The sequence below is a fragment of the Ailuropoda melanoleuca genome, chromosome 6 (genome assembly GCF_002007445.2).
Source record: "Ailuropoda melanoleuca isolate Jingjing chromosome 6, ASM200744v2, whole genome shotgun sequence".
In the NCBI taxonomy this organism is placed as follows: Eukaryota; Metazoa; Chordata; class Mammalia; order Carnivora; family Ursidae; genus Ailuropoda; species Ailuropoda melanoleuca.
The window spans coordinates 111231181-111247916 of NC_048223.1; the positions used below are offsets into that span (position 1 = coordinate 111231181).

Here is a 16736-nt window from a genome sequence, read left to right on the forward strand (position 1 = left end):
GGTTGGTTGTGGGCAGAGAAACCAAGGACCGAATCTGAGTTGGGAGTGGCTGCTGCCATGTGCCGAGGAGGACATAAAATACAGAGTGTAAAGCAGTCCTGACAGTGTCTAACATAGTGGGAGCCTCAGTAAACATTCAGGGGGATACACTGGCTAAGCGGCTAAGGACGGCACAGGAAGGAGACCGTACGTACTCAAGGAAAAGTCTGCCTCATGGCCATGAGAATAAACGTTGAGATGCCTCTTTGGGCTGACTGAATGAATTACTGTAGCCAGACTTGATTCCCTTATGTCCTGGACATTGGGCGAGATTCTTTCTTTTAATTAATGAATTAGCCAATTAATTAATTAATTTAGGTAATCTCAATGCCCAACGTGGGGCTCTCACGACCCAAAGATCAAGAGAGTCACCTGCTCTTCTGATTGAGCCAGCCAGGCATCCTGATTGGGCGAAATTCTGTGGAGAATTAAGAAATGCCCTGATCAATGAGAAGCAGGAGAGGGGAGGAGGCTTCTGGAGCTAAGGGTCCAACAGGAAATAGCCATGTACATAAGTAATGTCAGGTAGAGGTATTTCCTCTACAAAGCAGACAATCCGTGCACATATGTGGCCAACTCCAGTCCAGGGGCTATAGAAAAACTCATGAGCTCCAAACGGGGAGGGAGCAGTCACATGACCCTGACCCCCAGTTCCAGGCCCTCCTCTTATCTGAGCCTGCTTTGAAGTGCCACAGAATCACCATTGGGGACAGATTGGAAACAGAGGGTTGGACTCATCTGGAGAGAATGACTCTCTGGTCTCAGAGCTGCTTTGCGCTGGGCAAAGTACGAGATGTTGACATCTTTTCTCATGTTCAGTCTTCACCACTGCTCTGTTAGATGAATGCCATTATCCCCATTTTATTGATAAACAGCCTCAGAGAGGTCACCTCGTTTACCCAAGCTCCCACAGCTTGACAGCACAGTTTCTGTCTCACGGAGCTTCTAGCAGATTATCCTATCTTAGTCCTTACTGATTCCCCACTGTCCTGCTCACCGCAGGAGCTTTGTAAACATTTGTCAAATGGATAACAAGTGGCTCCAAAGCTTGTATTTAATCACGAAGCCACACTCTTCCCCTTGAAGTGTTGACTAAAGAAGCTCTTTTCACCTCAAATTTCTTTATGTGGTGATGGGACAAAATCTGCTCCCTGGAAGTCCACTTTGGGGGCTTCGAAATGTCTGGGAAGACCGACTACCCTGGGGCTCGCTCTCTGTGCCTGAAGCCAGCTCTGCCTCACCAGTGAGTCACTGGGGGTGACGGTGAGGAGGTCTTATGAGAAAGACAGGTAGGGCTCACTAGCTCCCAGAACTCACCAGGGGATTGCCACCTGCAGCCTTGGTGTTTATATTTGGATTACATTTGATGGCACGCTGAATTGGTGGCTAATTACGGCGTGCCCAAATAAGGTACTTTAATTATAGCTTTTTTAATTCCAAGGAGAGCTGTGCTCGGAAAACAGAGGGATGAGTGGGATACAGATCTGCTTGCTGTGATCCCTCAGCATGGCACGGATTACCAGGAAAGCCGGTGGCTTAGTCCATGAGCTCCACACAGGACACTGCTGCGTTAGCGCTGGTGAAGCTTCCCAAGGAAAGGGCCCCTCGCAGTCTTTGCAGCCTGGTGACTATAGCTGTGGCCTGGCCAGCTTTGGGGACGCAAGCGGGTGTGCCGAGAGGCTGACCCTAGCTTGAGTTCACCTCCCTACTCCTTTCTGGAAACAGCCCTCAGGCTATGATGAGCATTGCTGGAGGTTTTGCTCAGGCAGCTTGAAAAGGCAGACTCGCCGATTTTGCTGTTTTCTGTCAGAAATCATTTACTGATCTCTGCCACCTCTTGAGCTGCACAAATCCAATTCAGAGCTTTTTGAATGGGCTTCTGATGGGGCCTTCCGAGTTTTACAGATCCTTTTAGGCAGGTTGTCTGTGTAATGGGACTCCTCCTGTCCCCTGTGGCTAGGCCACAGATGTTCTCAGGAAAACTGGGCCAGTTTGGGGAGTAAAGTTTAAATGTGGGTAAATATCTTATTTACATCACTTTTAACTCTTTCTACAAGATAGATTTGGGAAGGCCACGAATTTTAGCCACCCTCTTTTTTTTTTCCCTCATCGTGGCCTTAAGACCAGGAATGTTACTTTTAAGATTTCCATTGAAGACAGTGACTCTTTCCATAGTCCTGGTTCCTTCTTGTCCTCCGTCTCTTTAAATGCAACTTTTCCTCCAAAGCAGAATTGTTTTGGAGTTCCCTTGGGACTTTTCTACCTGTCACTGTAACTGTAATACCAATGATGAGAAAACCATACCTACAATGTCAGTTTCATTCAGGTGATCTCACTGGTTCCTTATGGCCAGCTCTGAAAGGTAGACAAGACAGCTATTGAAACTCTCACATCATGGCTGAGCTCAGAGAGGTGAAATCATGGCCATGTTAGCCAGTCAAAACAAGGGTCTGAGTTATCTGATGCCCTCCTCAGATTCTTCTCTATGATGCCTGTCGACAAGCCTTGTTTCGACAACAGCACATCCTTTCCCAGTAGCGCTGGTATATACTTCAAGCCAATGTGCAGAGAGCGCCTCCAGCTGGTTCGTGGTGTTTCATTTCCGAATGTGTATATTGGGTTAGAACTCAGACCGATGCCTATCTATCAAACACCTATGTGTGCATGGCTCTATGGTGGCATTGAGCACATAAAGAGATCATGGAGAGAATGAAAAGCTTACCCCCTATGGGTTTGGATTCTAGACAGATCTAATTCAAACCACAAGGGATGCTGAACCAGGTACATAAACATTCAAAACCTCGAGAGGAAAGGCGATGATAGGACGTGGCCGGCCCCTGGAGAGTGCTGACATAATGGGAGCCATGTTTGCGTACATCATCATCTCTTCAATCCTTACAAGACCCCATCAGGAGGACGGTACCGTTCTTATGCCCATTTCATAGATTGGTAAACTGAGGTGACCGGCCAATGGCTACACAACTGTAATTTTGCACACGGGTCTGTCTGGCTCCAAACCGAGCCGGTACTCTTCATCGCCATCATAAGCTGCCTTCTGTGATTAAGCCCCAGAAGTCCTGCAGCTGCCTGTGGTCGGCATATGACAGGGCGTGAGCTTTGATGAAGGGACAGGGATCTCTGTCATTAGGCTCAGCCCTGCCACATACCAGTTGAGAATAAAGGGAGAAGAAAAGAAACAATATTTGCCACATCCACGTACTTTTACTTACCAAGTGCCTGCCGATGCTCGTATCATGAGTAAAGCACAGATTCACTGGAAAGGAGGCCTGAATTGAATTCATGATGTGTTTTTTCAAGGAATAGACTCTGAAATCCCAACTGTCTTTTGAGGGGGTGGCTGGAAAATTTGACATTAAAAGGCTGGACCTCTCACGAAAAAGACTGAGAACCACTGCTGAGGACGATGCCTTTCCAGTTGCACTATCTAGCCAGAGAGCGCTTACCTTCTGAGGGAATCGCAAGTGCCTTTGTGAATCTGATGAATGATATCATTGTTCTCGTCACACAGGAAAGCCTGTTCGCTCGCACCCACACACCTACAACTTCGCATACAGTGTCAGTAGTTCACGGATATCCCTCTCCCACCCCTCACAGTCCATGTTCAGACTGGAAGTTGGAGTCCAGAAACCTGGGCTTGAATCTGAGTCATCAGCTCCTTGTCTGAGGCTCAGCGTCCTGCTCCGGCAGTCTGGGAAGGAGCGAGGATAAAATGAGATGAGCCCACGAAGAGCCGATGCCCCTCACCTGCTCAGTGTGCACCGGCCTCGCCCCTGGGCCGCCAGAGCCAGGAAAACAACCAAATGGCCACCACCAGGAGGAGGAAGAGTCCCATCCCCAGATAAGCTACCACTCCCTGGGGAAGTGTAGTTTAACTGCACATTTTATAGGCTTTTCATTAGGCTCAATAACATGTACTTTGTGGTGCCCTCGAGTGAGTGTGGGGAGGACTCGGGGCGACTTGTTAATGTTAATGGCTCCTCAGACCAGCTTCCTTCAGGCTAATTGCTCGTGGGAATTTATGAGCAGGCAGCCTCGACACCTGCCCCTCCCCCTCAGAGCTGAGGCTGCTACCCTGGGATCCCAGCCCTTCTTGGTTCTGCTCATTTTCCACCGAGGCAGGGAGACCGCCCGCCCGCCTCACACGCTGCACCTTGATTTAGAGCTGAGTAGGGCTCTCTGCTTGGGAAAGGTTGGGAAAAGATCTCTACTCCATGGGCTCTGAGGGGTTTAATGCCTTGCTATTCAAACTGTGGCCTCGAACCAGTAGAATAGACCATGGGGGCTTATGAGAAATGCGGACTCTCAGGTGTCACTCCAGACTGAGAATCTGTGCTCTAACAAGATCTCCGGGGGTAATTCCTGTATGCCTGAAAGCTCGGGAAGCAGCAAGGAGCATTGCTCTAACAGTGGAATTCCCCCACATGCTCACTTGGGTGCTTGGAGGACTTCAAATGCCCCATGGGGAAGACTTGACTCTAGGAACAATGCTGTGGGAATAATGAGTACCAACAAGTTTCCCTGTTAATACTTCACAATCCGCAAAGTGCTTGGGTGGGTGCATGGCTGACTCTCTAAGTGCTTTCAATACACTCCATCCTCTGCTAAAATCCATCCAACCTCTACTTTCCTGGATAACATCTGTTTTAAGAAGAAAACGGTTTTGAGGGTGAGTCCTGGCTCTGCCATGCACCCAGTCCATAGTCTCTGATTCTCATCTATAAAATGGGAATGATAATTACCTTCTAGGAGCTATTGTTATGATGAAATGGGATTATGCATGTAGGATGCTTAGCTCCGCACCTGGCCTCTGGTGACTCCTCTGTAAATGGCAGTTCCAAGGTTTTGTCTCTCTTATTGCTGCTGTTCGTATAAATTCCCACTCAACCCAGCTCTGCAGGGGCCAAAGCTGATGCTGTCTTCTGACTGCCCAGCACGTGGTAGGCATCTTCAAAATTGTGGGATGAATGCTTGATCTTCACAACAGCCAGCAAGGTGAGCCAGGTAATATTTTCCCCATGATTTGTCTTAATAATCTCAAGAACCCCGGGACATAGATTTTATTTCTCTCGGTTTGTAGATGATGGCTCAGAGCCTCCGAATCAGGAGGAAATTTGCTCACAGTCACACGGTGCCTAGTTACTGATCTAAGTCTGCTTCTCCCCCTGCCTGATGCAATACTGTCTTTGTTTCTTTGCACTCCTTCCTTCTAGGTTCATTTTATCTTAAATCTGTAGGGCTTGGGGACACTTGAACATGTGTCGTAAGTGGGAAAGAGGAGAGCCTTATTGTTTTGTTTATTGATCACCAAGTAGCAGCTAACAAAAGGAAAAAGAATTTTTTACCATCTACCTTAAGTCCAGCTTGCTGCTCTGTGAACCCATCTATCCAGAATATTATTTCCCAAATTCAAGTCTTTGACCCACCGCTTGCACCATTTTGGACATGTCTGAATACCACCCATGTTATTTAATTTCCATTTTCCATATCAGCTCACTTTTTTTTTTTTTACTTAAAAAGATGTTTTCAAATGAAACTATATCACTGCCGTAAGTGGAAATCTAGCATCACCTTCCTATAATAGAAAATAACAATAGGGGCGCCTGGGTGGCACAGCAGTTAAGTGTCTGCCTTCGGCTCAGGGCATGATCCCGGCATTATGGGATCGAGCCCCACATCAGGCTCCTCCACTGTGAGCCTGCTTCTTCCTCTCCCACTCCCCCTGCTTGTGTTCCCTCTCTCACTGGCTGTCTCTATCTCTGTCGAATAAAATAAATAAAAAATCTAAAAAACAAAAAATAAATTAAAAAAAATAAAATCTTAAAAAAAAGAAAGAAAATAACAATAAAAATAAATACAGTGCAAACAAAATGATGTCTTTAATTCTAAGTGGACAATGTTGCCTGCAGAAGGCTCTATGCCTGAGGCCTTTTTCTTCCTTCAACGTGAGATTAACAAGTGCTGGTTAGTTCCAGGATGGCCTTGACATCCAAGCTTTCTTTCTGACATAATCAGAAGGATTGGGAAACAAAGAGGAGAAAGCAATGAAAAGGAAATGCACTTATCACCATGGGATTCAGTGCTATTTGATGCTCTTAAGGAATTGATAAAATCATTTCCAAATCCTCCAGGAATTCCTTTCCCTGGGAAACAACATTCTAGCACATGCTGTGCCGTCAGATGCTGTTGTTACACAATACCATCTATTGTTAGCTGATAGCATCTAATGGCATGAAGACAGGTGTGTCTTGATTCCCCAACCAGTCTGTCTGGTGCACAGGTAATGGGTCAAGGACTCTGGAGCAAAAGGCCTGGGGTTTGTATTCCAGCTTGGACAGCTAATAACCACTGACCTCAGAGAAGTTACTGTATCTCTTCTGCCTGAGTTTTCTCATCTGTAAAAAGAGGACACTATCTCAAAAAGCTGTTGTGAGGATTAAATGCATAGTGAAACACTTAAAACAGGGTTTGGCACATGGTAAGTGCCATGTAAGTAAATTCTAGCTTTGCTGCTGCTGCTGAGATGTGCTCAGGCCCGAATATGACAAGGAAGTCCTCCGATGCATGGCAGCGCTCTTCATCTGTCTGAGGATACTGTGCAGGTTTCCTCCGTTCTGAGTCTCCAGGCTGAACAATCTCCACACTGTAGTCTCCTTCAAAAGGAAGAGCAGAGGAGGTGGGAGGAAAGGACTCCAAAGGACAGGACATTTCTCTGGAGGGAGGTGGCATGCACTGCTGTGTACCAGGCACTTCGGCATGCCATCTGTATACTCTCTCCCATAGACCTATAGTTGGTGCCATCCTCCATGTATTTCCTGTTCCCTGACTTCCATGAGAAATTGGGCATATCCACGTGCATGTGACTTCCTGTTGGCCAATGAAATGTAGAGGTGATGCTGCCACGGGTGGCAGAAACTTTCAGAGCTAGTGGGTAAGTCACCACATTCCCCTTTTCCTATTTCAATAACCATGAAAATCTGGAGTTCCTGAGTAAATAGAACATGAGCAAGAGTGCCCAGCCAATACCCGATGGAAAGTGTGGCAGAGGGGAAAATACACTTGTTGTTTTAAGCCACTGAAATTTTGCGTACTACGCCAGCAAAGCCTGCCCCTACCCGGCTAAAACGAACTCCTAGGTAGTGACACATACTTGACTTTTTGCATCTAGCAAGACTTTACTGTTCTTGGAGTCCAGGCGAGACCCTGGTCAAGCTTGTAGTTGAGCTGGGCATATAGTGCTTGTAAACACTCTCACTTTTTACCTCTTTCTTGCTTCCTCTCTCCTGATCCGTATCTAGTTAATGAAGGGGAGGAAACTTGCACTCAGGACCCTTCCTCAGCTGGCATATTCTTGCAGAAACTTGAGCAGCTATTTCCACCCTGGGTCTGTTTTTTGCTGAATCTCTGATTCTTGCAGAATTTGGGGGAAAGAAGGAACCCCATAAAGTCATTGTCTAAGGTCCCTGTTTGCTGGCTGAGCCTCCTTTACCTCATCTCCTTATCTAGGCTCTGCCTGAATCATTCCAGAGACAGGAAACTTACCAGCTTCATCATGAATGGACATAGATCTGGGCTATGAGAAGTGACAGCCCCTATGTTACTAGACTTAGGGCTTGACTTTCCTGAAAGGTGAATGATTTTGAAGGTCCTTACTTTGAGAATGGCCGTATAGTTGATATCCGAACCAGGACACGTGTATGGATGAAAGTTGGTGCTAGTAACAATTACACTGGAATAACAGGTTTAAAACAGAACTATCTTGGGCAAACCGGGAGGTATTGTTGCTTGGCTTCTGTGATTCTGTGGCCATCAACAAATGGTAAAATTGCATAGGTGGGACTGTGTCCTGGCTTTGGTCACTAACCCTGACTTTTGGTCTACTCCCTTCCCAAAGCTGTTGATATCCAATCTTCTCTGGGTGATTTCCCATTCTTTTAACCAACTCTCTTCTGAACATGGGAGTCCCAAAGCCATTTCAGAGGGGAAGGATGTACATATGACTATAATTTCAAGCAAATTTCCCCCACAGGTGCTTCATATTCCTAACTACTATCTTGATCAAATGCATATTTAATGCCTTTTGATGGAGACACAGATGCAAACTGCTCAACCCTTCCCGGAACTTGAGAGTGCTGCCAGGTCCCAGTGTAGGCCTGTGACAGCCAGCAGAATGCCTGAAGCTACCTCGCTCAGTGCCCTCACAAGACCCGGACTCTCAGGAAACTTACTCACAAGGTAATAGAAGGAGAGGCAGGGCTTATCAAGTTTCCTTCTGCAGGCTGTTTGATTGCAATTCTGCCCTGGGTACAGGCTCATTTACATAGCTGATTTGTAGCTTTCATTTGAATATTACAGTTATTTCACATAAACCAATACCCTAGTCCCTCTTTGGATTTTTGTTTTGACAATCCACTCAATACCACATGAAACCCAATGAGACCAGGAGCTCCTAATATAAGAAGATTTACATTCCCCCTCCCCCCTGGGACAGAGGAATATAAAAAGCGAAGAACGGAAAATGAACAAACTGCTAAGTTTCAGAAATGCTTGATTTCTACTCGAGGGCAGACTGACAATTACACACAGCACAGGCACAGTCAGCCTCTAGAATCTTTGATCATTGTGGTTTGTTTTTATATTATTGCTTCTCTAAGGGGCACTTTCCCTTAAAGGTGCCTCTTCTCTTTCTTTTCTTCGTTCTCTCCAGAATATAGTTCAGATTTACTGAATGCATACTATATGCCAACCACTGAGCTGCTTAATCAGATTACAGTAGTACAAAGGCAAGTTTGTCTTGGCCATCAGGAAGCTCTACTCTTGACAGACATTACAGATTTCAAGAAAGACTATTATACATCCCATTAATTAAATATGTGCTCTAAGCATCTGCTTTTCCCATTCCTTCAGGGTGAGCAGCCCTGTATAGAGTGAGTGTGTGTATGTGTGTATCCCATAGGAAACACAGGGAGGTTTTGATCTTATGTCATCTGTTCTATGTTGGGTACTTGGAAGTTCTTTTTTAATATCAGATGTACTGCAGGGTTTCTCCCAGGCCTGCTGTGGCTCAGTGTAGAGTTCTTCTTTGGAGCTCTGGAGCAAAGACCCATCCATGAGGCTGTGCCCTCCCAGTGTGGAGCAGGGACCAAAGTATCCTTCCACTTGGCTGTGGAGTCTTTTCAGTCTTCCTGTTTATGTTGATGTGGATTTTTTACTGAAGATTTTAGATCATAAAAAATAAGTATGATGGGTATTCAGACGGCTTATAGCAGATCAATATTCTCATCAAGAATGGTAGGGAAAGTTGGATAAAATTTGAAAATACACTTGAAAGCACTGGGGAGATCCTAAGTTTACCAGAATTTGAGGGGCCTAGATGCAGTAATGTGAGTCTGCCATAGTTAGTCCCTTGAGGCATTTGCCATTTTTTTTTTTAAGCTGGTGAGAGACAGAGAGAGCAACAGAGAAACAGAATGTAGCTGAAAAGCTAAGTGGCATTTCCAGCAGCCTCACACTACAAATGAGATAAAAAAAAAAAATTGAAGTTCAATACCTTGAAGGATGAAGGATCCTGGGAATTACTCAAGGCCTTCACATAGGACCCTTCAAGAACTACAAAATAAAAGTAAGTAGCATTGAATCGAAGCTAGGCAAACCTTATGATGTTGAAACTGAGCCTCGAAAGTGAATCTCCTCATTGGAGTGAGGTATTATGCCCCTATTCTAGCTACCTGCCAAGAGGTAAATCCAAAGCACCTGCAACACTAAATTCTGGGGAGGATGTGCTTCCTGTATAACTCAAAGAGGTCTACCAGTTGCTGTGCTTCTTTGGGGTAGGGGATGCAAGATGCAGCCATTTGTCTTTTGCTTTGGGAGGATATCCTAATATACCCCCGACCACCAGATCCCTGGAAACCTTTCTGAAATGGGAGATCCCTGAAATTCAAAGGGTTTCTCTCCCACCCACCTTAGCAATATATCTTACCAAGGTGCCACTTCTTTTTTACACTGCTTGATCAATGACATCAGTGTAATGGATCAATGTGACATTCTGTAGGATATCCACAAGGTCTAGATTTCGAGGTCTTAGAGGAAAAGGAATTAATACAGGCCTAAGGCAAAACTGTAAGTGAACGCCACTGCCTATGCTTCCGCAGGAGATAAGAACCTCCTTTAAGCGGCCAGATAGATCCTCTACTGGCTCTTACGCTCGGCCTTTCGCTGTTTGTTGAACATCTTTAGTTTCCCTTTTCCCTCTGTGGAGCATCAGTACACCTTACCAGTGTCCAGCCAACTCTGCTGTCCTTGTAGGCTTGGTTTCTCCTTATCTTCAAAGTACCTGAATGATCGTACTGATAGGGACATGTTTTCTCTGGTGGCTTCAGTGAATCTTCAGCTATTGGGCCACCCCCAAAGATATTTACATTTGTACATGCAAAAGCAGTTGGTATAGGCAATGCTGATACTATTTATGTCTCATGTCCTGCTCATTACCAGCTAGGTAGTGAACGTGCCCATCCTCAAGCTTTCTCGGACCACTTCCAGTACCCTGGGTCCATTCAGGTCTTCTGCAAAGCCGATACTAAGATGGGATCAGATGTGCAGGAGATTTGTGGGAGGAACACCTCTGAAGGATAAAGAGGGAAGGGGCAGTGGAGGACAGGAAAAACCTTTGTGCCTGACATCTGAGAAAGGAGAGGGAAGAAGGAGAGGACTTAGACAAAAGAGTACAGACCATGCAGTCTGAGGAATTTTTGGCCAGACCAATGAGAAATCCCTGAGCCAGGTTGCGCATTAGAAGAGTCCTTGCTTAAGGTGACACAGCCAGTCATTTTGGCATTGAGATTCAAACCTGTGGTCTCCAAAGTCCATGCTGTTTCCATCCTACCATAGTTGCTCTAAATTCTCAGCTGCTAGTTAGAATTGACAGTCCCTTGACATTTGTGGCTTCTCTCTGTGGTTTCCACAAGGACTGCATTCAGGTTTATCTTTTCTCAAGTTCACTGCTGTTCATCAAATCTTGGATCTGGAGGTTTACCAGGCTCTCAGCCATTTTCTCAGTTCTCCTGACCTCCTATGGATAAGATTCTGTAGAAAGCTTGGGCAAAGAAGGTTGCAAAACATGAACTCACCCCCTGTGAGTGGGTAAGGACCTTGGTGACTCTGAGGCAAGGAAATAACATGGAACTTGAGTTTTCTATTCTCTATCCAGAGACACGCGCACTTTCCTGTATGTATCTCCACCCATTCCTTACTCAGTGAAGTTAAGCTCTGGCCACATTCTGAGTGAGGGTAGGTGGTGTCTAGATTCTAAACCTCTAATATCCCCACATTGGCGGCAATGTCTTCAAAATCGCAAAATGGTCACGGACGCAGAAACCGAGGAGGAAATCAGATAGGTTAAGTAACTTGCCAAATTCACTCAGCTACTAAATGGTGCTTCTCAAACCTAGGACAAATGAAACAATCATCAATAAAGTGAGACCCTGGCCTCAAATGTCCTAAGCCAACCTCCTTCACATTCACCACAAGCTTTGTGGAAGGTGGTCTTATAGAGAGGAAAGGGCATAAGCTTTGGAGGTAGGCAGGCTTGGGTTATAAATGACTGTCAATTTCCAAATGTGTGTCCTCAGGCAAGTTAAGTTCTCAGCCCTGAATGTCCTCATCTGTAAAACAGAGTTAATTATACCTAATTTATAAGATCGATAAGATATTTACATTTGTACATGCAAAAGCAGCTGGTATAGGCAAGCACATGGGAGGGGCTTAACAAATATTCATTCCCACCTTTGGAAGATATTATGATGATGGACAAAACCACTTCCTCAGTCTCCCAGGGCAGCAAGCAGCTGATTAACAGGGGCCTTCCCTGACCCCACCGAGAAACTGAGGCCTCACTGTGCAGCAACTTCCAGGTTGCCATTTGGAAGGCAGTTGTACCAGCAGTAATTAATTTCCTCAGTCCTGGCTTTCCTATTAATTATTCTGAAAACATACTCACATTCTGTCAACAAGGCTGCTTTCAAAATTGTAGCCATTTTTCATCCTTAATAAAGTCTCTCTCCTGTCTCCTCCCTTCTGCTTCACAATGGAAAACATCTTAATCCTAGGAATTTAAAGAATATGGGAAAATAAGAAGTATAGAGCTCCTTTCTCCACTCCCCTAAAAGAGAAGCTGACCTCTCCTTTATCCACTGGATGCAGGGACTTCCCATTCTCGGTCTCTCTCAATCTTCACTCCATATCAGTGACTGTGAGGTTGTGATTCCCACTTCAGACAAGAGGAAACTGATGCTAAGGAAGGTGGCTAAGGTCACATGGCAGATGTTGTCAGAGTTGATATTTGAGCCCGATCTGTCTAATACGAAAATCCGTGCATGTTAGATATGTGACATTCCTGCTAAAATCACACATACACACACAAACACACACACACTCCATACCACACCATCATGCACATGGATGTACGCACAGCTTACTGCCTCCTATTTCTGGCTTGTTACAGGGAGAAGAAAGTACCTCCCTTCTCTGTCAGCTTCTATTCTCCTACTTAAAAACCATTATTTTCCACTGATCCCAGTAAATGCTAAGGAAATAGTAGTTGTGAATTAAGCTTCTTTCTTTGTTGAAAAGAAAGGTATTGCATTAAATACCATCTAAAGGGTTCTCCTCAGTGGGCTAGCCCAAAAAGAGGGATGGTACTATTTCAGGATGACTAGAAGAATCAGAAGCTCTTTGTGCGTGGGAACTGTGTTACTTACTTTCTCGGGATCCACATAGCGTGAGCCCTTATGAATTAATGAAATAAAAGACAGTAAATGAGGGATCATCCTGGTGCTGGAGAAAGGTCTTTGTAGAAGACTGGAGGGCACATCTCAGCAGCACCACTGATTTGCCATGTGAGTTTGGAGAGTCACTTGCCTCCCCTGAGTGGCCATTTTCTCATCTCTAGAATCAGCGGTTGAGCAGAAAGGATAACCCTCTAAGTCTCCTAGTCTCTGTGTTTACAGTATTCAGCCACGTTTTGGGCGCTAGGATGTCTTCCAGCGCCATCTCCATAGTGGGGACAGGAGGCTGCGCTCACATGTATCTCTCTTCCTGGGCATCCCTGCGGGAGGCCGAAAACACCTTTCCAAACCTTTTTGGATAGTGCAGGTTTTAAAGTTTACAAATATCTTTCCTCATTTATTCTGAATGCAAACAAATAGGTTCTTCTATACAAAGAAGATGAAGTCCACTCATTTCAAAACATCTTTCTCAAAGATAACAAGTATCGTAATTTCCCTAAATATTTCAGAATCCCATTTCTGCTGCCAAGTAACCCCTTCCTTCAATGAGCCCTGGTGGGCAAGGTTGAGTCCATACTATCTCAATCAGAGCAAGGTCTCTCTTTGGGTTCAGCTGTAGAAGAAAAAGATGTTGAGAGGGAACCTTTGGTTTTCCCCGTGGTTTTAGTTCTGAAGGAGAAGAAAGGTATTGTTGGTGCCTTGAGGCCATCTTTGTCACAGCCGAGAATCATCTCTCTGACCAGTGAAATTAGTAGGAAAGTATGCAAATGTCTCTTAAACAGTTCTAACTGTTTAAAGTGCCTTTGGATCAGACTTGGAGCCAAACTCTGAAAAAGAATGCAATGTTATCAAAACGCCTCCTCTTTCTGAGGGGGAGAATAAGTAATGATTCCCAATATACATTGTGAAGGTTGTTCTCTAAATGGTAATGAGGCATCACTAGGTAAATGTTGGCTGGAAATATTGGAAAACAAAATATTTCCATCCAGTCCAACCCAAGGGCATGGATGACTTCAGGGAAAAGTGGCTAATACTGAAGTCAGGGGTGTCAAATGCACCCAGTCAGGATGAAGTCTTGGGGAAGAAATTCAAGATTTGGTTAGATCTGGTGAGCCTCCAACCAGGCAGAGGCTGAGAATATCATGCAACATCCCTGAGCAAGCTAACAGAGAAAGATGCTTCTAGGGGAAGCTCCTGCTTTATTGTTCTCGTCCCAATCTTTTGCTGATATACCATGAAGAAGAGTAACAATAGAGAAACTGGCTTGATAGTCCTGTCAATATGGAGCCAAACATGGGAGACTTGTGTGAAAGGCAGACTCGTGCCCCACAGCAGCCCTCAGCCCTTGCTCCTTGGCCCCAGTGCCCTTGTGCAAGACACAACCTACACAACTATGTGTGGCAGCCCTGGACCCTCACAGCCCCCCAGAGGTGCCCTGTTTTCTCTTGAATTAGGTATTTGTACGAGGCTGGAGCACTCCCTAAACCTCCTCAAGCCCTTTGCTGATTTAGTGCACCTTCCCCTCTTAGGTGCCTGCTTAGACGTCACTTCCCTGAACTGCAGTCTGGATTGATGCCTGTTTTAGGTGTCTGCATTTTACTGCTTATAACTGAATTGCAGTTGCCTGTTCTTTGGGTCTTCCCCATGAGTTGGGAGCTCCAAGAGGCCACTGGTAGTATGTTTCTTTCTTTGGTGCTGTCCATGGGGCTGGGCACAGAGTGGACACCTGCCCAGTGTTTGTGGCAAAATGAAGAAAAAGGTGAGGGGAAGGGAAGGAGAGAAAAGGAGAGAGAAAAGGAGAGAGGAAGAGAAAGTGGGAGGGGAAGAGAGACACAGGGAGAGGGAAGTCCAAAGGAAGAGAGCTAAGGGAAAGGAGAGAGGGGAGAGAGAAACTAAGCAAGTGGAGAAAAAAAGAGAGAGAGAGAGAGAGAACTCAGCTGCCCTGGAGGTGAAGCGGGGCTTCCCTGCCGGCCCTGCCTGTCTCTCTGGCCCTCTGTCTCTTTCTCACTTCTCCCACCGCAGCACACCCCCCCTCATTAAAGTCTGCGTCTCCAACAGAACTGGCTGGAGCAAAACCACCTCACCTATGAAATGTCTTGCTTTCTTGCTGGGGTCTTGTTTCTCTCCTCTCCCAGAACTGTGCTCTGGGATTGACATCAACAATGTCAAGGCCCACATCTGGGGAGTGGGCTCAAAACAGCTAAGACCCCTGGGTGTGGAGGGTCATTTCACTCAAGTTTAATTAGATCCTTCCCATCCACGGGGAGCTGGAAGTCTGCTGCAGGCTGTGTGGGCGCAGAGTCAATTGTGTTTCAAGCTTATTAAACGTACCTCCCTGGGAAAATATCCTCCTTCTGCCAGAGTTGGGGCTCACAGTCTTGTCCTGGGGCTTCCTGTTTAGTGATTTGTTCCGGAAAAGGGCTTGGGGTCTAGAATTTCCTACCAGGCTGCTGAGAGAGAAATGTGCTTGGTTGCTGGGGGGTTGAGCATTGCATGTAAGTTTCCATTGAAGTCTGATTTGTAACTTGGCACAGCATTACCTGGGGAGCTGGTTTCAAATGAGCAGTCTAAGGTCCCCACCTCAAAGTCTCAGATTCAGTGGGTTTGGAGAGGACCCTGGGACCCTGCCTATTTAGTAGACATCCCCGTCCTGCTTACTTCTGGTGCAGGCCTCAGGGCCCTCAGGCAGGGGCTTGGCCAGGGAGGCTGTGGGCTGGCAGCTGTCAGTGCAATTGAAAACTCTGTTGCGAACCTGGGTCCCACTGTGAGCAGAAAAGAGGCTGGTGGAATCTCCATGCATATAGTTTCAGGGGAGGGGACACTGACCATTTTTCATTTGGTGGCCAGCTCTTGGTGGGTTTGGAATTCCTTGTTTGGGCCTTAGTTTCCTCTTCTCCCGCAGGATTCTTTCTTGCTGGGGGCACCGTCCCTGGGACCTGGGACCTGGGCCAGAGCTCTATCTCATTACCTTCTCAGATGGTCGCACCAGGGGATGCGCACTGCTGCCTCCAGTGCGGACGCAGATGCTGGGGAGGGAAGTAACAACTCCGCCCCCAGCTGGCTCCTTCCAGGGAAGCTACAACCTTGGCAATAAGTGAGCCACTTTGTTGGAAAAGGAGTTGGGAGGTAAGGTGCCCAAGATCCCTTTGGCAGTTCATAGTCATGCACTGACAAGGACAGACTTAGCAGGGAGGGGGGCAAGGGACAGTGGGAGGAGGGAAGACAGGGAAGTGAAGCAGGAAAAGGAGACCCTGCATCCCAGTCTTTTCTCAGCTCCTAATTAGCTGTGGGACATGATACCAGCTTTTGTTCTCAGGGCTTCCGTTCACTCCTGCGAAACAGAGAACCCACCACTCGTGAACTCTCAGAGTGGAGTTATCTTTTTTCCTAGACTTGTCTTCTCTGAAGCAATGCTTTTTCTTGTTGTTTTCCTCTATTACACCCCACCCCCACTTTGTTTCCCATTTCGTAGAGACTGCTATTAAACTAGTGAGTTCTTTTTTAAAACAATCTTTTTTAAACGTTGTGTTTTTCCATAGTCTACCCTTCAGTTAGTTTTTTATTGCTTCACCTCTTTACAAAAACCGAGTGACGTGGTTACACTATAAGGACCTGACTCTAGGAAAGGGAGTAGAACATTCATTCCTCTGAGGCACTGCCTCCGTGGTGTGGGACATTCTTCCATTCTTCCAACACTTCTACCAAATCTGTTCCTGCTGCCCCAGCCTGCTCTAGACCTCTGCCGTTGCTCTTCCCTCTCTGCTTCCGACGGCACCAAAGCTCTCTGGCTTCATTTAGGTCTTAGCTCAAACATAACCTCTTTGGAAAGTCTTTCCTTGCCTCCAAGTCTTACACAACTCTCTCATTGTTCTAGAATCCCCCATCCTACCTTAT

The 16736-nt window shown here is 46.1% G+C and overlaps 1 pseudogene; it reads left to right on the forward strand.

The window, feature by feature from the left end:
- The first annotated feature begins 2855 nt into the window (after positions 1 to 2855).
- LOC109490568 overlaps positions 2856 to 16736 on the forward strand; it is a 31069-nt pseudogene continuing 17188 nt past the window's right edge.